The sequence below is a fragment of the Anabas testudineus genome, chromosome 14 (genome assembly GCF_900324465.2).
Source record: "Anabas testudineus chromosome 14, fAnaTes1.2, whole genome shotgun sequence".
In the NCBI taxonomy this organism is placed as follows: domain Eukaryota; kingdom Metazoa; phylum Chordata; class Actinopteri; order Anabantiformes; family Anabantidae; genus Anabas; species Anabas testudineus.
Window position 1 is genome coordinate 225,799 of NC_046623.1, and position 22,550 is coordinate 248,348.

Genomic DNA, 22,550 nt, shown 5'->3' on the forward strand with positions numbered 1-22,550 from the left:
ATAGATTGATCTGATCTAATATGGACGTGCTGATCAAAGGTAAGACATCCTTGAGGAGTCTAGTCGGGATGGGATCTAAGAGACATGTTGATGGTTTAGAGGAATTAATTACTGAAATTAATTCAGAATGATCTACGGGGAGGAAGCAGTCTAAGTACAAGCGTGGATCTAGAGTTGTTGTACATTCCATGCTATATGCAGGGAGGATCTGATCAATTTTTTCTCTAATAGTTATGATTTTATTTGTAAAGAAATTCATGAAGTCATTGCTGCTGAGAGTTGAGGGAATACTAGGCTCAACAGAGCTATGACTCTTTGTCAACCTGGCTACAGTGCTGAAAAGAAATCTGGGGTTGTTCTTATTTGCCTCTATTTTTTATATATATTATTAAACTATCTTTCCAGGCTAGGCAACATTCTATATATCTAAATTGGTGGAACGCCACCTCCTTTCTAACTTACGTGATTTCTGCTTTAAGCTACGGATTTGTGAATTGTATCATGGAGTTAACTTCCTCTGACAACTGAAAAACACTGCATGAGCGCAGACCAAACAAATCAAACCGACAAACCAAAAACAGAACAGTGCCTCACAGACAAACCAACAAACAAACAGACTAACTGACTGACCAGATTGTGGAGGAGTAGTGTGCTGCATGAATGAAATCAGGGTGACAAACCAGCAATGAGCAGAGGACGGACGGGAGCTATTATAAAGTGGAGGGATGCACAGGTGAACTGAATGAGTCAATTAGTCCGGTGAATGAGAGTGGAGAGTAGAGGAAGTCCATATATGGGCGTGTGGCAGGAGAGTGAGACAGGACAAAAACGAAACAAAACCCACAGACCAGGGCAGAGGGAGGAACTGTAACATCCACTTGTGCTGGAGTAACATTGAAGTAACTGCCTTCCTCTGTGTTGGTACATGGCTCTGAAATAAAAGATGGAATCAGTTCCTTAAATTTGTCAACAAACATAATGTTTGTGTAGTATTATTTTAAGCAGACTGTGTTTTTCTATTGTTGTGAGTTAGATGAAGATCAGAACACATTTTATGACCAATTAATGCAAAACTCCACGTAATCCCAAAGAGTTTGCATACTTTTTCTTGCAACTGTAGTTAGTACATCTGGTATACTCCACACATACTTCCATCTATAATTTTCCTAACTGCTGTTAATATTTTCAATATTCATGATATTTAAGCCTTTTCTTTTAGATTTTAGGTATAAGGGCTTTATCATGAAAACAGAACTCATTGTAAAAGTTGAATTTTTAGGTGGAGACGTTCAAGGTATGTGACTAAGAAAAAATACAGAGCTGCACTTTGGTAGTTTCTCCTCATAAGGCAAATTGCAGTGAAAACCTGCTCCACAAAACCTTAGACTACACAAAAACTATTGGTTATGTTGTAAAAAATATAAAAAACTATGAGCTAAAGAATTTAAACAAATTATGGTTTTGTGGCAATTTACAAAAAGCCCTCAGCTCTGATTTGGAAAAGAGATTAAAAATTCCTTTTATAATGGGACCGAATGAGAGATTTAGATGGTGTCTCAACAGTTAGTTTTGACTATCAAAAACAGTAAGTCCTACTGTTACAAGAAGCATATGAAACTTGAAAAATATAAAAGATACAGAGAAGCTGACCTAAAGAGAAAAAGTTGGAAGTGTCTGCACCTGTTCATACTTTGAATAACTTTTCTATGACAATGTATGACAAAATAGGAATCTGAGGAAAGTTGATAAAAAGTTGAATGATGTAAAAATTTATAGCATATGTGGCATAAATATAACACATATCAACAAAGCTGAATGACATTTCTACTAAAAAGCATTGAGCACTAGTTAATGACGGAGAAATGGGCAGAGTAATGATAATAAACAACAAAAATAACAATAGTGTGAGAGCTGTTGCAGAGCTCTCCCACTAATAATAATTAGGGCAAAGATAACATTTGTGTGAAAGCTGTTGCTCTACCACTATTAATAAGAACATACAGTGCATCCAGAAAGTATTCACAGTGCATAACATGCACAACTTTTTCCAGATTTTGTTGTTACAGCCTTATTCTAAAATTGATTAAATTCATTATTTTCCTCAAATTCTACAAACAATACCCCATAATAACAAAGTCAAAGAGGTTTGTTTGAAATTTGTAAATTTATTAAAAATAAAAAACATAGAATTACCTACATAAGTATTTACAGCCTTTTTCATAACACTTAAAATTGAGCCCTGGTGCATCCTGTTTCCACTGATTATCCTTCAGATGTTTCTACAATTTGATTGGACTCCACCTCTGGGAAATTCAGCTGATTGAACATGTTAACCTGTCTATATACTATCACACAGTTAACAGTGCATGTCAGAGCAAAAACCAAGCCATGAAGTCCAAGAACAGGATTCTATTGAGACACATATCTGGGGAATGTTACAGAATAAATTCTGTTGATGGAAAAAGTGTGTAACCGCGAGGACTCGATTGAGAGAGAATTGCCTTATTCAGGGAGGTGACCAAGAAGCTAATGGTCACTCTGAAACAGCTCCAGAGTTTGTCTGTTGAGAGAGGAGAGCGTTCCAGAAGAACAACCATCTCTGAGATTCTCTGACTTAGAATCTTCACCAACATAAATCATCTCTATAGCACTCCACCTATCAGGCTGGTAGAGGGGCCAGACAGAAATCACTCAGTCGGGCTGTCATATTAACGACAGGACTGGAGTTTGCCAAAAGACACCTGAGGGATTCTTAAACCAAAATTAACTAATTAATTAACTTAAAAAATTCTCTGGTCTGATGAAACAAAGATCGAACTCCTTGGCCTAAATGCCAAGCTTCATCTCATCATGCTGTGGGGACGATTTTCAGTGGCAGGAACTGGGAGACTAGTCAGGATCAAGGGAATGAGGAATTCAGAGACATTCTTGATAAAAGCCTGTTCCAGAGCACTCTGACCTTGGACTAGGGTGATGGTTCATTTTTCAACAGGACAACGACTCTAAGCACACAGCCAAGATAACAAAGTAGTGGTTATAGGAAACTCTGTGAATTCCCTTGAATGGCCTAAAGTCCAGACTTGAACCCTATGGAACATCTCTGGAGAGATCTGAAAATGGCTGTGCACTGACACTCTCCATCCAACCTGATGGAGCTTGAGAGGTACTGCAAAGATGGATGGGAGAAACTATTATTATAGTGTAACTAGCATTATAAGTATAAAGTATTAAGCAAATACTGTGAATAGTTAATATATATTTTTTCACTTTTTATTTTTAATAAATTTGCAATGATTTCAAACAAACATGTTTCACATTGTCATTGTGGGGTATTGTTTGTAGAACAAGAAAATAATAAGAAAGAAAATAATAACTGGACTTTCTGTATGCACTGTACAATTAGAGAGGTAGGACACAGCGGATAAAACGTTTTTGGGAAGCAACAATGGCCCTGACCTGACTTCCCCCTAAGTTGGAAAATTAAACATAACAATCTGAGTTTGTCCAGGTTACTTGAGTTTGCTGGACGTGATGGAGGCCAAGAAAACAGATGGTAACAGGGCCTTGTTTTCTTTGCAGAAATCAGAACTCCTTCAGTCCTGTCCAGTTTGGTCCATGTTCATCGCAGATGTCTCGTTTCCTGCTTGGTCCTGGCCCAGTTTGTTTTGTCTCTGTCTCTCTTTCTCACCTGGTCACACTCCCGCGCTTCTGTTCCCTAGCCACTTCCTGCTATGCCCATACAGTATATGGACTGACTCTCTCTCCATTCTCCTCTGCCTTGTTTACCTGACCCACTGCACCTTTGTTCTACCCTTCAATTCCCTCTGTGCTAATTACTGATCAGTTCCACCTGTGTTCGCCTCTGGTTTATAAACTCCCTTCAGCCTTTAGTTCCCTGCCAGATTGTACTGTTTCAACCCCTTAGAAACCACTCTCCAGCAATTGTTCCTGACTGGCCTACATTGCAACCTGGACCTAAACCTTGCCTTACCTCTGGATTTGTACGTCTGCTTATATCTCTGGCTCTGACCCTGATCTGACTCTGCTTTTTGAGTTGTGGACTGTGAGATCTGATCACTGTTTACCCTGGCCTTGCTGTTTTCAAGACCAGCGTAAACCAGTGGGGCCAGGGTCGCCCCTGACCCTCCAGAGAAGCCTCTTAAATAAACTTGTAATTAACCAATTGTAGTGTTAACAGGTCCTTCTTGTGAACCAGTCGAGTTACAGCAAATGACTCGCCCCAGAGGCTTTTCCCAGCACTTCTCTGCTGAGAAAAGCCTCTTCTTCACACCTCCACCTACTCAGCTCCTGGTGGATTTCAGGTTGATAACACAGTACATGCAGCTTATTAAGGGTTCAGTTGAAGTTTTGGCTGTGTGATTCACTGTAAAACCCATAATGATTCCATTAAATATTGGGCCCAGTGATCTTACAGATCCTGTTGGTGGAGCTGTGGGTCCACCATGTTTAATTCTTGAGTAAGCTAAAGATCAGAAGATAAATTTTATAGCCTCTCCGGGTGGTCGTCCATAGTCTCAAGGTGTTTACTTAAACATTGTGACATTACCTGGTCCAAGTAAATTTTGTCACTTTAAAACTTTTATGGGGTTAAAGTTCACAGGAGGGACAAAGAAAAAAAAAATCCAGTTAATACAAAATGGTGCAGCCAGAGTTTTAACTAGAATTAGCAAGACATTACTACATTAGCCTCTCTCTGTTGACTCCTTGTAGAATCCAAAATAGAATTTAAAAATCTTTCTCACATATAAAGCACTTAACCAAGTTCAAAGAATTACTATTGCAACAACACATCTTCAGTAGGGTAAAACTAACCTGTCTCACGACGGTCTAATCCCAGCTCACGTTCCCTATTAGTGGGTGAACAATCCAACGCTTGGTGAAGTTGGTTAAAGTTGGTCACACTACTATGAAGTTGGTCTTGGCCTCGGCGGACGTCGGCAGCTGTTTCTCGGAGGTCTCGACTCAACGCTCGATAGTCCAGGAATGAAACAAGTCTGCCTGCAATTAACTAACTGGACTCCACATCAACTTAAAGACATTAACTGTTATACTGAACTGCCTGCTGCCTACATAGCATGGAATCACCCATATGAGGATGGGTTCCCTGTTGAGTCTGGTTCCTCTCAAGGTTTCTTCCGGTTGCCTTCTCAGGGAGTTTTTCCTTGCCACCGTCGCCCTCGGCTTGCTCATCAGGGACAATCTCATTTCATGATTCATACACATTCACTGTTCATGTACTGTTCTTTGGTTGTGTAAAGCTGCTTTGTGACAATGTCAATTGTAAAAAGTGCTCTACAAATAAAATTGAATTGAATTGAATTAATAATCAATTCAATTCAGTTTATTTATATAGGGCCAAATCATAACAAAATTACGTTGTGGCACTTTACAGTGTCACTTATGAATTAGATCTATTAAATTATATGGTAAACTCAACAATTCCATTGAGCAGCACTAGGCAATAGTAGAGAGGGGAAAAAGCGACTTCCCCTAGCAGACTAAGCCTATAGCAGCATAACTAAGAGATGGTTCAGAGTCACCGCAGCCAGCTCTAACTATAGGTTTTATAAAAAAAAAAAAAAGTTTTGAGTCTAGTCTTAAAAGTGGAGAGGGTGTCTACTGAGCTGTTTCTACAGAAGATGTACTTGATAACTAAAGGTTCTGCCTCCCATTCTACATTTGAAAACTCTAGAAACTAGAAGTACATCTGCACTCTAAGGGCAAAGTGTGCTGCTGAGAAAATTTGTAACTGTGAGGTCTTTAAGACATGACGGCTCTTGATTAGGTGCTTCATATGTGAGGAGAAGGATCTCCATCCAACATATTTGAGCAGTCTAGTTGGGATAGGATCTAAGAGGAGCTTCCACAATACAGTGCCTATTAAAACGTATTAGGTGAAATCAGTGTTTGCATTAATATTCACCCCCTTTAAAATGACTGACCTAATCCAACAGAGGTGGAGATATTTGGTGCTAGTAGTCCCACAATTAGTGAAATGGAGATCACCTGAGTGCAGTGAATGTGTGTCGAGTGATTGTAGTATAAAGACACTTGTGTTTGGGAAGTCCAATCACTGGTTGCTTAGTATTCCTGGCTACCATTACACCATGAAGACAAAAGAACACTTCCAGCAACTCAGATACAGGTAATTGAAAAATGGATGGATGGATAAAAAATCTCCAAGGCACTGAACATCCTCCGTAGTTCAGTAAAATCCATTATCAAGAAATGAAAGGAATATGGCAGATGTCTAAATCTGCCTCGAAATGGTAAATGGTCTGCACTTATATAGTTCTTTTCTACCTAGCTGGTACTCAAAGCGCTTTACACTGTGTTTCATTCACCCATTTGCACACACAAGCACACACACAAACACACTGATGGCAGAGCTGCTATGCAGCTGACCTGACTCACCAGGGGCAACTTGGGGTTCAGTATCCTGCCTAAGGACACTTTGGCATGTGACATGGCAGCCAGGAATCGAACCACCAATCCTATGATTGGGAGACAATTGCACCCCAGCCACCCCCTAGAACGGGCTGTCCACAGAAACTGAGTAACCATGCAAGAAGGAGACTAGTGAGAAAGGCCACTAACATACCGATGACTACTCTGAGGGAGCTGAGATAGGAGAGACTGTACATACAATAAATGTTGCACGGGTTCTTCACCAGTCAAAGCTTTATGGGAGAGTGGCAAGGAGAAAGTCAATGTTGAAGAAAGCTCATGTTAAGTCACAACTTCAGTTTGCCAATAGGCACGTGAAAGACTCCATGCTCAAGTGGAATCGGGTTCTTTGATCTAATGAGACCAAATGGTGCTTTTTGGCCTTCAGATAAGACACTATGTCTGGCGCAGACCAAACAGTCCATTTTTACTGTGAAACACGGTGGTGGCAGCATAATGCTGTGGGGATGCTTCTCTGCAGCTGGCCCTGGAAGGCTTGTTAAGGTATAGGGTAAGATGAATGTGGCAAAATATAGGACATTTCTGGAAGAATCCTATTCTATCGGCAAGACACCCATGGCTTGGGAGAAGATATTTTACCAGCAAGACAATAACCCAAAGCACACAGCGAAAGCTAAACAAAAATGGTTTACCGACAACAAGATGAATGTTCCGAAAGGGACAATAAAAAGATAAAACATCCAAGGAAGTGAATATTTTATAGGCACAATTTGTTAAAGACCACATAGTACAGGTCAGTCATCATGGACTGGGGTGAGCACAACCACTTGTGCTTGAACACCAGTAAGACAAAGGAGATGGTGATTGACTTCCGGAGGAGAACACCACAACACACACCGGTGAGCATTCAGGACTCGGACATTGAGGTAGTGGACAGTTTTAAGTACCTGGGTGTTCACCTCAACAAGAAACTGGACTGGACTCACAACAATGATGCCCTGTACAAGAAGGGCCAAAATTGCCTCCACCTTCTGAGGAGACTGAGGTCCTTTGGAGTGTGCAGGCCTCTCTTAAGGACTTTTTATGACTCCACTACGCCGTGGTCTGCTGGGGAGCAGGCAGCACAGATCGGTACAGAAAGAGACTCAACAAGCTGGTCAGGAGGGGCAGTTCTGTCCTGGGCTGTCCACTGTACCTTGTGGAGGAAGTGGGTGAAAGGAGGATGTTGGCCAAGCTAACATCCATCATGGACAACACCTCTCACCCACTACATCGGACAGTGGAGGCGCTGAGCAGCTCCTTCAGTTGCAGACTGTTACACCCTCCATGTAGGAAGGAGCAGTTCCGCAGGTAATTCATTCCAACAACTGTTAGATTGTACAATGCCACAGTTTAAATATACATGTACAAAACCGGTTATCATGCATCCATAGCCCATCTGACTATATTGTTTTTTTACTTTATTTTATTTTATTATTATATGTATAACATATTATATATGTTTAGTCATAATAGTGTATATAATTGTAGATTCTTGTAAAATGTTTATTACTTTTGTATTTTTGCACATTTTAAACACCCTTTCATTCTTTTTGCACATTAATGTTGTTTTTTTGCACTGACCTGCTGTAACAATCGAATTTCCCCAATGTGGGATCAATAAAGAATATCTTATCTTATCTTAGTGCTATATTTTTCAAACAGAACGTTGTTTGTGCAGGCCTACTTGCTCTACTTATGGTTTGGGTGGTTACTCCCAAAACTCCTACAGTCTCCTCTTTAGCAGGTGACATGCATGCTCTATAGGTTTTAAGTCTCTCTTACATTTTTAGAAGGTTTGTCAGCTGATTAGATTGTTACGGATAATTGATAGACACATTTCTTGATTTTCATTCATTAATCATTCATTTTAGGTTTCAATGTAAAAATACAATAAAACTCAATTTGGTATTTACAAACGTCCAGTTTACATTAGTAATGGAAGTAGTGAAACTGGAAGACACGATGGATGTTCATTTTACCAAAGCAGAAGGTTTATTTGTTAGGTTTCTGTGGCTGTAGCACATTAGGTGGCGGTATAGCGCCTTAACGTCGACTACGCCCCACTATCAAATGTCATGAAGAAGTTTACTTCCAGCGTCGGTGGCGGTAATGCTCCATAACAATCAGCCATTAAAAGACAGACAGAAAGATATAGCAGATAGCTTGACAGCTGTGAATAACTTCAGCCACGATGGCCTCTTTCATGTATGCTGGTTAAGATGTTAATAACGTTGTGCTACGTATATATGTGGGTGCGCTTTCACAAGTGCTACTCGGTCCTAATCCGCAATAGGTTGTCCAAACTGAAAAACTGCAGCTTCGCATTCAGCGTGTGCTCCAGCTCATCCTCGGCCACTGCGAATGATCGCCACACAGACGCACTCTGGCATCTCAGCCCACTTCCACCTGAAGACATCGTCTTCCTCCAGCTAGGAGACAAAGCCGTCTATGTCACGAAGCCTCAGGTTGGATATCCCGGAACTAGCGTTTAGCTATACTACGTCTTATTTACGTGTTTTAGCTTGGCTAGCTCCAGAAATGTCAGAGCAGCGCAGACAACGGGTCAAGTAGCTGTTTACGTAACATGGTTAAATATTATATGATAGTATAAACATTACCTTTGACTCGTGTGCGTTTCGAATGAGACATAATGTCTCGTTCGAAATTTGCCAACTTAAATGCAAACCAGCAACGCAAAGGTGAGATTTGTACTTTGAGAGTGCATAGAAACAGTATTCTGGCTGCGAAAAATATGAGAATATGGCAGATTATTTGACAGATCTGCGATATTAACAGTGCTCTTGACTGAAATATTTAGTGGAAATTGATAAATCTGTCATTCCTTCGTTAGTGTAATGAAATGAGAAGTCAGCACACTGTCGCTACTTCAACGAGAAATATCGCCAACAATTTTTCGTAGAATGTAAATAAAACTAACCTAATTTACCTATTTATGACACAACAACTGTTAACTTTGAAAAATGGCAAAATTTTGTTAAAGAACATTCTGGGCAAAAAATTGTTAAATTTGTTTTTAGTCGCTGAAAAGGTCCGAAAAGTCGCTATATTGTGTGATCTGCTGGAGGATGAGGTAGAATTAGCAAAAACACTGTAAAAATAAACACTGGCTGACACATTCAATATGACCCTTGCACATGATTTCATTTTCCCTTCTATGATCACTTTAAAATTTGTATAGCCAGTGCATTAGAGCAACTATGTGCACAACAGCATGACACTGTAATTTTCAAATAAGAACTGCACGTTACAGTAGGATGAACTACTTTGAGCAACTGGCAAACAGCTCTCCTGTTTGTTACTGTTGTTCTAATATCTGTCACGATTCCTCCATGTACTGGTGACCTTTTTGCTTGATGAGGTGGAACAAATTACATTCATGTTTTCCACTTGTGTTGGTTTTTGTTTCCAACTTAATGTGTACAGAGATGTTTAATTCATATCTGATTTGTGGCAGAATGACTGACGAGAAGCATTTTCCTCTGAATTTGCAGAATGCGTGTGATGTCTACTCTAACCATGCTTTTATGTGAATGTCATTTTGTGCCTTTTAATCAACACATCTGACTCTTGTCACTAACTACTAATTAGGGTGCAACTGTCTTGTAGTGTTGTATTCTTTTATGTGCTTTGTGTATTGTTCCCAGGCATGTGATGACCTCATCAAGTGCACTCAGCTATTGGGGTCCTCTTTGGTTTGTGGTCCACAATAGAGAACATTTCATTCATCATAGAAGCTACAGCACATGGAAGGGGCTGCCGTTCTCCTTACACATCAAATAAGAAAGTAGGCATCACACATTACTTAACAAGAAATACTGTCACAATAATTGTCTGAATTAGCAAAACTAGCTTTTTGCTGACATATTCTGTGATCTCCCCAACTCTCAATTTCTTTATTCAGTTCTCCTTAAAACATAGTTTAATTCTGTACTGATAATAGAGCAAATCTAATAAAATTCAATTTATACTGTACCTGCACTGCAGTGGTGCTTATAGGTGAAATTCCACCAGATTTAGCAGAACTATTGCCTGTTCACATATAAACATGTCACCCATAGTAGGTTATAATTGCATAATGCCTTCAAGAATTAAGGCAATACTATATAATCTATCTGGTTAACTGTACATGCATGGTTTGAGAACATGCCCGTGGTGAATGTGTGTATAGAGAGTTGTTCATTTGCACCTTATGATTCATGAGTTTGGTCACTCTAAATTTCCCATATGTGTGAATGTGTGTGTGTGTGTGTTTGTTTGTTTGTTTTTGTGTGTCAGCCCTGTGATAGGTTGATCCTGTCTAGGGTGTACCCTGCCTGTAGTCTAATGACAGCTGGGATAGGCACCTAGACTCCCCGTACCTTTTAAGAGGACAAATGGTTAGGAAAATGGATGGAAGAATGGTTTTCTGCATAAAAGTTAAGAGAAACTGTTTTTTAATAAGTGATTGAACCACATTTGGCAGCAAAAGTCTCAAACAAGCACATCCTCTAGCTGTGCATTAGACCTGCACCAACAATTATAGGGAATTTGGATCATTCTTCATCACAGAACTGCTTCAACTTAGCCATATTTTTAGGATGTTTGGTTTGAGAGACTCTCCTTGGGTCATAACACAGTGTCTCCTTTAATTTGAGATCTGGGTTCTGACAGGGTCACTCCAAAAGGTGGATTTTGTGCCTCTGAACTCATTCTGTGGTAGATTTACTTGATGTTTATGGTCATTGTCCTGCTGCACCATTCAGCTTTTTCTCAGATTCAAGCAACCATGTCCTGTAAGATTCCCTGATGAACCCGGTAATTCATTTTCACCTACATGATGGCAAACTGTTGGTTCAGAGGCAGCAAAGTACCCCGATTTCTGGATGATTGCTTCCACAAACATTGCAGCGCATCTCAAGAGACATCAAAGACCACAATGATACTCCACAATGCTGCTGGGAAAAAGGTTTAGTTTAGATTTACTTACTCACTTACTTATCCTTGCAACTGTATCAGTTAGATTTTTTTTATTGACAACAATGTTACAGTATTTTAAGAGACTGTAGCACCATCTTTAATTGAAATCGCACAAAACTCTCTCCCTGTCTGGACAGAGCGTTACATTTAGTGCCAGTTGGAATAAACTAAGTTATGGTGGCTTTTTGTACATCTGCAAAACCCAACCAATTAAAGTGATAGGTCATGTGTAGGAGCACAATACATACAAAATGCAGCCCATAATTTTGCTTTAAGACTATGTAATGCTGTTGTTGCCTGCATGGTAGTAGTTACAATACAGTTTGCTTTGACTGATTTTTGATGAACGGTCTCAAACTCAATTTGCCTGGGGGCCGCAGGAAGCAGAGTCTGGGTGGGGCTGGTCAGGTTTTCCACAAGAAAAGCTTTGTTAAAAAACCTATCTTGTCAAATCTATTTATTTTTTATTTTTAATACAAAATAATATGAAAAAAAAAAAATCCCGCGGGCCGCGAGTTTGAGACCCCTGATTTAGAGGGTGTGGCAGCTGCATCTAAAAACATATTGCTGCATGTTTTTGGTTTATTAAATGTGTTTCTGTACTGTTTCTTTATCATGTAACTGGTTTCTCCTGATATCCAGTGCTGTTTGTGTTGAAGGTAGAACAGAATAATCTACAATGCAGGGAAAGGATAATGTGTCATCTAACCATTGATATGTTGCTGTGTGCAGGTGGTGAAGTGGTCTGACTACTGTCTTCCTCTGGCCTATAGTCCTGGCCAGCCATTCAGGGTGGTGGCTCAGGCCAGCGTAGATAACTTCAGTCGTTTGGGGGTGGCTTTTATTGAAGATCGACTCCAGCTAGGCAATGGACTTGAGCCTTTAAAGATAGTTCGTATGTTGCCTTCTTTTACATTTCATATTTTCCTTTTTGTGAATTACATTGTATTTCCATACCATCACCTCGTAAGACCTCATTTGTGTTAAAGTATCTCTTTCTATGCCCATATCATTGATTCAGCCTGACTATGTTTTAACAAAGTCTCATTCTTATTTAATTTATTTTTATTTTTGGTTTCTTGCAGCAACAGACATTTGTTCAGTACAAACCTTTGATAGACTACATTCACATTTAGAATGATGTTTTCATTCTAAATGTGAATGTAGTCAGTGTAATTTGTGTGAGAGTGAAATCACACAAAAACGTCCTAAAAGTCTATTTGAAATTTTAGATATATACAGTGAGGGAAAAAATTATTTGAACCCCAGCTGATTTTGTAAGTTTGCCCACTAACAAAGAAATGATCAGGCTATAATTTCAATGGTAGGTTTATTTGAACAGTGAGACACAACAATGACAAAAAAAATCCAGAAAAATGCGTTTCAAAAAGAGTTATAAATTAATTTGCATTTCCATGAAGGAAATAAGTATTTGATCCCCTATCCGTCAGCAAGATCTCTAGCTCCCAGGTGGATCTTATACAGGTAACGAGCTGACATTGGCAGCCCTCTCAGCTCGTTACCTGTATAAAAGAGACCTGTCCACAGAAGCAATCAATCAATCCAGATTCCAAACTCTTCACCATGGCCAAGACCAAAGAGCTTTCCAAGGATGTCAGGGACAAGATTGTGGACCTACACAAGGCTGGAATGGGCTACAAGACCATCGCCAAGCAGCTGGGTGAGAAGGTGACAACAGTTGGTGCAATTATTCGCAAATGGAAGAAACATAAATTAACTGCCAATCTCCCTTGGTCTGGAGCTCCATGCAAGATCTCACCTCGTGGAGTTTCAATGATAATGAGAACGGTGAGGAATCAGCCAAGAACCACTCGGGAGGAACTTGTCAATGATCTCAAGGCAGCTGGGACCATAGTCACCAAAAAAACAGTTGGTAACACACTACGCCGTGAAGGACTGAAATCCTGCTGTGCCCGCAAGGTCCCCCTGCTCAAGAAAGCCCATCTACAGGCCCGTTTGAAGTTTGCCACTGAACATCTGACTGATTCAGAGGAAGACTGGGTAAAAGTGTTGTGGTCAGATCAGACCAAAATCGAGCTCTTTGGCATCAACTCAACTCGCTGTGTTTGGAGGAGGAGGAAGGCTGCCTATGACTCCAAAAACACCATCCCCACTGTCAAATATGGAGGTGGAAACATTATGCTTTGGGGGTGTTTTTCTGCCAAGGGGACAGGACAATTGCACCGCATCAAAGGGAGGATGGATGGGGCCATGTACCGTCAAATGTTGGGTGAGAACCTCCTTCCCTCAGTCAGGGCATTGAAAAGGGTCGTGGTTGGGTACTCCAGCATGACAATGATCCAAAACACACGGCTAAGGCAACAAATCACTGGCTCAAGAAGAAGCATATTAAGGTCATGGAGTGGCCTAGTCAGTCTCCAGACTTTAATCCCATAGAAAATCTGTGGAGGGAGCTGAAGGTTCGAGTTGCCAAACATTGGAGAGGATCTGCAAAGAGGAGTGGGCCAAAATCCCCCCTGAGATGTGTGCAAACCTTGTGGCCAACTACAAGAAACGGCTGACCTCTGTGATTGCCAACAAAGGTTTTGCCACCAAGTACTAAAGCACGTTTTTCGAAGGGATCAAATACTTCTTTCCTTCGTGGAAATGCAAATTAATTTATAACTCTTTTTGAAACGCATTTTTCTGCATGTTAGTACAGGATGTGTAAACTATTTCCAAAGAGATTACATATCAGCTTATTGACAGAAATGCTCAAGTGGGTGAAAATAGATCCATAATTTAGTATTTTTCAAAGAAAATTAAGATTGAGATTTAAGGCATCATTAACAGATATACTGATGTTTTTATTTTATTCCACTGACATTCTTCTTCTTTTGTGCATTTTCATAGCTATTATCCTCCAAGAATCCACTCTCGGTGAGCTTTTGAGAAGGGATTGTCCACAGAACCCAAAGACTGTAAAGTCACAATCTCTCTGCTGCACCCAAACTAACAAGTGTGTTGCTGACTCTTTACTGTGTCACCTGTTAGCTGACTGTCACCGCCCCCATTGCTGTAAAGGCAGTCTCCTTACCACTGAAAGACGAGGTTCAGAGCCGATCTGCAACACCAAGCATCTGGTATCTGTTGGTGAGTCGCAAGACAATTCTTTGGGAAATCATCATCATATGGAGGGCCATGGATACCACCTGCACCTGTCTAGCTGCCACGAATGTTTGGAACTGGAGAACAGCACCATTGCCTCAGTCAAATATGCTTCAGCTGAGAACATTCCAGACCTTCCAGAGGATAATTCAACAGGGCTAGACAGCGGTGATGAGACTCGGGATGAACTTGAGCATGAATCTCAGGGTTGTTTTGGTGGTGGATTTCACTTTAATGGCAAACCACCAAATGTTCTGGTGTACACAGGTGGTTGCCAGGAGCGTTTTCAGGCAATTCATCAGGTTTTATCAGAGTGTATAAATATGGAAAACAACATAATATATCAGCTTCAACCACAGCAAGCTCTAAGTGATCCGTGGCTGGACCACACCAGGCTCCTGGTACTGGCAGAAGAGGAAGCTCTGACCCCGCAGCTTCAGACCCGCTTTCTTACCTACCTGAGCCTCGGTGGCAAGGTCCTGGGATTAGCTTCCACCTTGTGTCCTGCAGGCCTCAGTCTAGAAGACAGGGAGAGGCAACATGGGCAGGTCAGCAGGCTGAGCTTCACCAGGGAAGACAACACAGAACTGGAAGTGAGCGTGTTGGCGAGTGGCAAAGTTTATATTAGGGACACTAAAGGAGGAGGGCAAGTTGAGCTCTGGGGGGAATTGAAAGGCAATGTCCTGCATCAGAGGGACATGGTTATTGTGCGTGTTACCCATGGAAGGGATGGTGGGGAGGCTGTTCTCTGTCAGGTAAACACATATGACCTTATTTAAAGTGATTATTGTTGTAGTTTACAAGGCAGAATATTTTTTAAAATCTTCAAAGATTTGTCTTACATTTATACTGCTCAGTGTCCACTTTATTAAAATAAAAATGTATATAATAAAATCAGTGTAAAATCTACACTGATAAGCCACAACATTAATGCTGTGATAGATATCATGAGAAAAACTGATTTATAAAATGCTGGCCATGATGAACAGGTGTCAGAACACACAGTGCATTACAGCTTGCTGTTTAGTTGTTTCTCTTCTATGATCAGAGCATCATCCAACTTGAAGCATTTTTGAAGAAAATTACATTGATTTTAGCTATTAGGTTAGAAATTGGTCAATTAAGCTTTATGTCAATATATTTTTAATGTGTTTTTTTGTCTGCAGGTCCACCTGGAAATTGAGCCTGAGAAATTGGCATCTAAAGGTTTTGATGAACTGAAGGTCAGCAATGCACTGCGTTATGAAGTCTTGACAGAGATTCTTGTTTCTCTCGGCCTCAGCTGTGAACTAAACCATTCTCCAGTTCCAAGCCCAGTCCACCTACTAGCCATCTCTGAGGTTAGACCCACAGTGCTTGTCTGCAATATTGAGGCCAACACACACCGGCCATGCAGTGGCACATTTTTTTGATGTGCGTCATTTGATATCCATAACATTGGTTTGTGTAATATTTCAACTATACAGATGACTAGTAAGCTGATATTAAGAAAAATAAACTATCTGCGGTCTTTTTATGTGCTTTTAGTGCATTCCCTCATTAAATATTACATTTTTTACAGTAATATTAATGTCTCTGCCATGACATGTAATACAAAAATAAGAGGAAAGCCACTTCATAAAAAATATTAATACAATCAAAGTTTATTTGCAATCTGGAACCATCTGAACATCAGACATTCTCTACACTTAAATAAATTAAGAAAATATTGCATCTAGAGCACTTTACTTTACTAATCTTTTTCTCTTTGGCTTACATATTTTGTTTGCCTTGTAACTCACTTGTAAGTTGCTTTGGATAAAGTGACTTACCAATTTTAAATGTAAATGTAAATTTGAACAACAGTATTCATCCATAAACCAGGGATAACAAAATAAATTGTGTCTGTGTCTTTGGGAAGTGTATGCACTCGCCAAAATGACAGAATATCTTTCCTGTATGTTGAGCTTTGTTTTCTGCGTGTTTAAAGTTTCATGTTTTAACTGCTGCAAAACTGCAGAAACCGATCTCATAAAAAACATAAATAATAACAGTAGAGTGGCCGTGACCTTTAAGTCAAGAAAGTTACTGCTGGTTTGCATCAGTGCTGGAAAGATAGAGATAGTCAGTGCTCTATCCTGACCCGTTTATGCGTGTCAATTTGAGGCCAGTGTGTGGACTCACATAGATAACAATGGGTGCAGATGTTTTGACATGCATCCCACTGCCTGTGTGTGCTGATCCTTATGCTGGCTGCAGAATGAGGGTAACACTACAGACATTAGAGTTTAATGAGCATAGTGTTAGTCATAGTAGTCAGCTTGAATGATCTTGACATTGGATGGTCTCTCTCATATGATGACACTTGTTAAGCTGCCATTATTAATATTGAGCACATAGGGTGTTGGAAAGACCCCTTTAAAAAGGAGAGACAGGTTGGTGTTAAGACATTAAGAGCAGCGTTCATAGTTTTAAAATTAACACAGGGTTGTGAAACAATAACTACTTGGTACTTGGTTTTACCAACTTTTACAATTCTCTGATTAAAAACGCCAGCTGTCTCTCAAATCTGAAAAGACACATGTAACTTGTCTTTCTTCCATTAATGCTCAGCTCTCATCACCAGGGGTGATTGTTGAGGCTTAGAATGCATCACAAACTCAAGGTTAAGAACAGTAAAACCATGTGCTAGGACAAGATCAAGAGTGTGCCCACATTCTTGTGAGGTCAGACACAAACTGCACAAGGTGTGCTGAAGTTGACTTCACAGAGACATCACTAGTCTCTCACACTACTCTGGAGTGATTTGGTCACTTCCATTGTTCTGTGACTGTAGTGGGGAGTTTATTGGCCATAACTATTTCGCCAAGAATCCAATCCAATAGAAAATCAGAGGATTTAGATCAGGACTCTGGGCTGGCCATTTCATTATTTCAGTGTTTTCAGTTTCAAGAAACCTAAACTACTTTACCTGTGGCGGCGTGACAGGGGGCATTGTCCTGCATGAAAATTGTTGACTGATTGGGTGACAAATGCAGGGAAAGAAATACATGTTGTCGGAGAAGGTTCTGATAAACATTTGCAATTCCAGCTGCAGTGTTGAACTCATTGCCCATTGTCATTCTCTGTATCATCCTATCCTCCCCTGCATTTGTCTTGGATTTGTCTTGGATGACCAGCTTTCTTGGGGGACTTGTAAACGTTGACATCGTAAGAATTCTGGAAATCACAGATTTAGAATGACCAACTTCTCTTGGTAATTGTCACTCCTTTGGCCTTCATCCTCAATCTGCTGCTGGAACAGCTCACCATCTCAGTGAAAGTCAGTGAAAATTTTAAAGCTTGGCTGCTAGTTAAATCGGGTTTGTCAGATAATTAAGGAAATTACCACCAGATGCTAAATTAACACCACTAACTAGGAGGTATCTGAAAGTATTCTCTAATTTTGATCAGTGTTCTTTTTCAAATATCTTATTTAAGTTGTTTATGCTGTCTTTCAGAATATATGTAAATACTGATATATGCTTAAAATACTGCTATTTTACTCATGTTTATATCATTTAAAATAGGACAAAGGAGTGAGCTTGATATTTTGGAAATTGTAGGTTCTCTAATTCTGATCTCCAGTGTACAGATGCTGGTCATACAATTACATTATCTTAAAAAGTTTATGTATTTCACTAATGCCATTCAAGAAACTTGTATAATGAAACTTGTATAATGTATACATTCATTCCAAACAGACTGATATATTTCAAGTTTTAATTTCTTTTAATTTTGATGATTATAACTGACAACTAATGAAAACCCCAAATTCAGTATCTCAAAAAATTTGAATATTAAGACGAATACAAAGATGCGGGAAGCTTACAGCAGGTCTGTGGACACAGGGCCTATACAAACACATGAGGGCAGTAAATCACAGTGAGTGCTGTACAGTTTAGGTTCCACACATATGCTATGGTTTGATTTTTGGAAAACTTAATTTCATCTTGAGGGTGTGCATATTAAAGGTTGTCTAATTAATACAGTCTTTAAGATTAAGATATTTAAAATGACAGCATTGATAGTAGCTGGACAGTTTATATTGTCAAGTTACATTGTCAAAACATGTTCATAGATGCACACATCCAATAATTTAAAATTATACATTTCCATGTCTAATCCTACAATTGGTTGTTTACCAGTTTTCCATTTTGTCCCTGATACAGATACTCAGACTCTGATAAAGTATTCAATATTATTATACCAATCCAGTATCAATATCAACTTGAACTAAGATCATGATTCTTTGTGTAATGTGATGTTAACTATTACTATTTTTTTTAAATTGTATTATAGTTAACAAGGGATGTTCTTATTTTACATTTACTTGTGTAGATGTATATGAAAATTAGATAACAATAGCACATTGCTTTTGAGCTAATTCATAAAATTGAGGAAGGCCATCAGAAATGGTGTGGTTGTCATGGAATAGCAATATGTTGTTTCAGTGGGACATGCACATAGGAACAACCACTAGGAGGAGTCGGTTTCCCAGCTTTTGAGAAGCAAGGACCTGAAACATTCTCCATACAATATTTTTTGTCACATTCCTAAATTTGGTCTTTCACTGGCTCAAGCGACTCCTGTTTGGATATAAAATACTAGGTCAGTAGTAGTAGTAGTAGTAGTAGTAGGCTCAGGAGTTAGAGCAGTCGTCTACCAATCGGATTGATGGTTCGATTCCTTGCTCCTCCTGTCATATGCCAAGTGCCCTTGGGCAGGATACTGAACCCCAACTTTCCCCCTGTGAGTCAGGTCAGCTGCATAGCAGCTCTGCCATCGGTGAGTTTGTGTGTACTTGTGTATGCGAATGGGTAAATGAGAAGTTCAAAGCGCTTTGAGTACCAGTTATGTAGAAAAGCGCTATATAAGTGCACACCATTTACCATAGAAGTAACAGTAGGGGTTTTAGTTGTAGTGTAGTTGTTCATATTATTGTTGTATATTTGGATTACTATAACATTTGACCTTGTTACCTCCGCCACTGTGGCCCAACAAATGGAAATTTGGATGTGTTGGTCTTGAGTTGACCTGGTTAAGCGTGAGTAGGAGTTTCCATGTGTGTGTGTATATATGTTTATGTATATAAACGTATGTACGTACATACATACATACGTGTGTGTGTGTGTGTGTGTGTTTGTATGAGACTTCTTATATTTAAAAAAAAAATATTATTATTATATTATATTAGTTATTATTCTAAAATAAAGAAATTAATAGGTGTATTTTTTTTGTCTCCTAGTTACCTTATGTAGTTTTATGACAAAGTTTAGGCCATTCATGTATAGAGAAAATGCTTCAAAATGAATGTTTAAAAATTTAACTTCCAGTGACCACTGTGAGTGTGCACTTGCTGAAGATTCCGTCTTAACTACTTAGTTATTTCTAGATTTATTTATTTTTTTACTTAAAAAGGTCCTTACTAATATACATTTTCTGTTATAATTAACATTTAACATAAGGGGATACGTGTGGTTTTTTGGTAAAGCACCAAGTGTGTGTGTGTGTGTGTGTGTGTGTGTGTGTGTGTGTGTGTGTGTGTTAACACTATAAATAGTAATAATGACACCGGCCTATCCTAACTTTCAATTTACTTTCCTCATAGCAGTGGCCTTGTCCTTTCTGTATTGGAAAACAAAATCCATTCAGTACATGCCAGTAACATGTTAAACAGAAAAAGAGAATATTGACTTACTGTACTATAGACTGTTGTCTTTATAGAAATGTTTAGAATGTTTCATATAAAAGAAACAACTGATGGTATTATTGTGCCTCTCTGCTCCTTTGTCTCACACAGAAGGCCAAGGCTAGCTTTCTGAAGTGGCTGCAAACACAAGCAGATCAAAATGGTCTCATCACATTGTCCAAGACCTTTTTGAAGCTTGTGTCCTGTTCTGAGCTCCAAGATGACTCTATGCAGTCTGAGGGTCCTCTTCATTTGGTCACTGACTCTTCAGAATTTCAGAGCTGGGCGCAATTCTGTATGGAGACCTACAGGAAGAATCTGAAAACCAACTTACTGGGGCATATCCTGCTGTACGCTGAGGTCGTCACATCTACCATGGACCTGTTAGAAGGGTAATACATTCCTCTGAGCTTGTTAAATGTATGAAATGTATACTGAGGCTAGCAGTGGTGTATTCTCATAGATAAAATTGTCTTTGTGACTAAAAATGCAAAACGGCAGTTCAAATAAATTAGTTTACTTTCTGTATAATTGTACTTACTCGATTTTGATAACCAGCTGCTTGTAGCTTTCTGTTGTGTGGTGTGTCAGCAGGCATGCAACAAGAAAGTGAACAGAAAACGTGGCTGAAGTACACCACCACAATTGGAAACTGTGTTAGGCGTTAGACAGTTATGATAAACAGTAAGGAATGTCACAAGCTCTGCTCACTCAATAACAGGCCAAGTGTCTCGTTGGCATAGGAAGAATATGAAGTTGATACAAATCAAGCGAAGGAAAGAAAAAATATTAAAAAAGCATACAAGCCTTGCAGTGAATCCAGGGTGTTGGTGTTTGTGGGTGGACGTTTGTTTGCATATGCACTTACTGGAGTGGGATGGTAGACAGGCTGGAACTAATTTAATGCCTTAGTGACCTCACTGCATCAGCGGCAAGTTGCACCCAATAGACTTCTTTGTATACATCCACACATATGAGTAAAAGTGGCTGTTGAGTGGGTCGATCAGGCAGCAGATGGGAGCAATTAAAACTGTCATAAAGTTTGAAAAATGGATTGTGGTGCAGCACTGAGCTGATTGGAACAGACAGTGTTGTCATTAAGGTTATACAAAAACTAAAGCAGGGTGAATGAGTAGGCCATATAACCCAAACCTGCTGCTTCAGTTTCACTTTACAGCTAATGTTTGAGTTTCCAGATGTGCCACTGCTGTAGCCTTGATTAATGTTATTGTTAAAGAATGTCTGTTTTATTTAAACATTTGTATTTGTTAGGTATTTATTATACTGCATGATACTGAAGAAAAAAGAAAACATCTTTTTGGTAGAATTGATAGCTTTACACAGTTAAGTAAGTAATATTTCAAAGCCTATATTGCAGAATCCAGTTCAGTCTCAGCTTCAGCTGCCCTAGTTTAAACTATTCAGTTTTAAGCCAATATCACTCGAACAGAATCTTCTTGATCTTGATTGAACATGTCTAATAATAGACATAATAAACATTCACACTAAACATTATACTAGTAGCATTGTGGATTGTCAATTTGCCCATTTTATTGAGATTAATTTATGTGCATTGTGGGTTACATTAAAAACATTTATACCATTTCAGTGGGTCAAGAAATGCATTTTCATTGCATATGATATGACAGCAAGACTTATAAGTGTGCATTGTTAATTGTTGTTAATTTCCCTACTACATACACATATGTACATAGTACGCAAATTAAAATACAATGCAGACTCATATGTATGCCATCCATCCATCCATTTTCTTCCGCTTATCCGGGGCCGGGTCGCGGGGGGAGCAGCTTAAGCAGAGATGCCCAGACTTCCCTCTCCCTAGACACCTCCTCCAGCTCTTCCGGGGGGACACCGAGGCGTTCCCAGGCCAGCCGAGAGACATAGTCCCTCCAACGTGTCCTGGGTCTTCCCCGGGGCCTCCTCCCGGTGGGACAGGACCGAAAAACCTCCCCTACGAGGCGTCCCGGGGGCATCCGAAACAGATGCCCAAGCCACCTCAACTGGCCCCTCTCGATGCAGAGGAGCAGTGGCTCTACTCCGAGCTCCTCCCGGGTGACTGAGCTCCTCACCCTATCTCTAAGGGTGCGCCCAGCCACTCTGCGGAGGAAACTCATTTCGGCCGCTTGTATCCGCGACCTTGTCCTTTCGGTCATGACCCAAAGCTCATGACCATAGGTGAGGGTAGGGACGTAGACTGACCGGTAAATCGAGAGCTTTGCCTTTCGGCTCAGCTCCTTTTTCA

General features: G+C 39.8%; 1 pseudogene; it reads left to right on the forward strand.

The window, feature by feature from the left end:
- Positions 1–8,537: 8,537 nt before the first annotated feature.
- LOC113170569 lies at positions 8,538–22,011 on the forward strand (annotated as a pseudogene).
- The last annotated feature ends 539 nt before the right edge of the window (positions 22,012–22,550 follow it).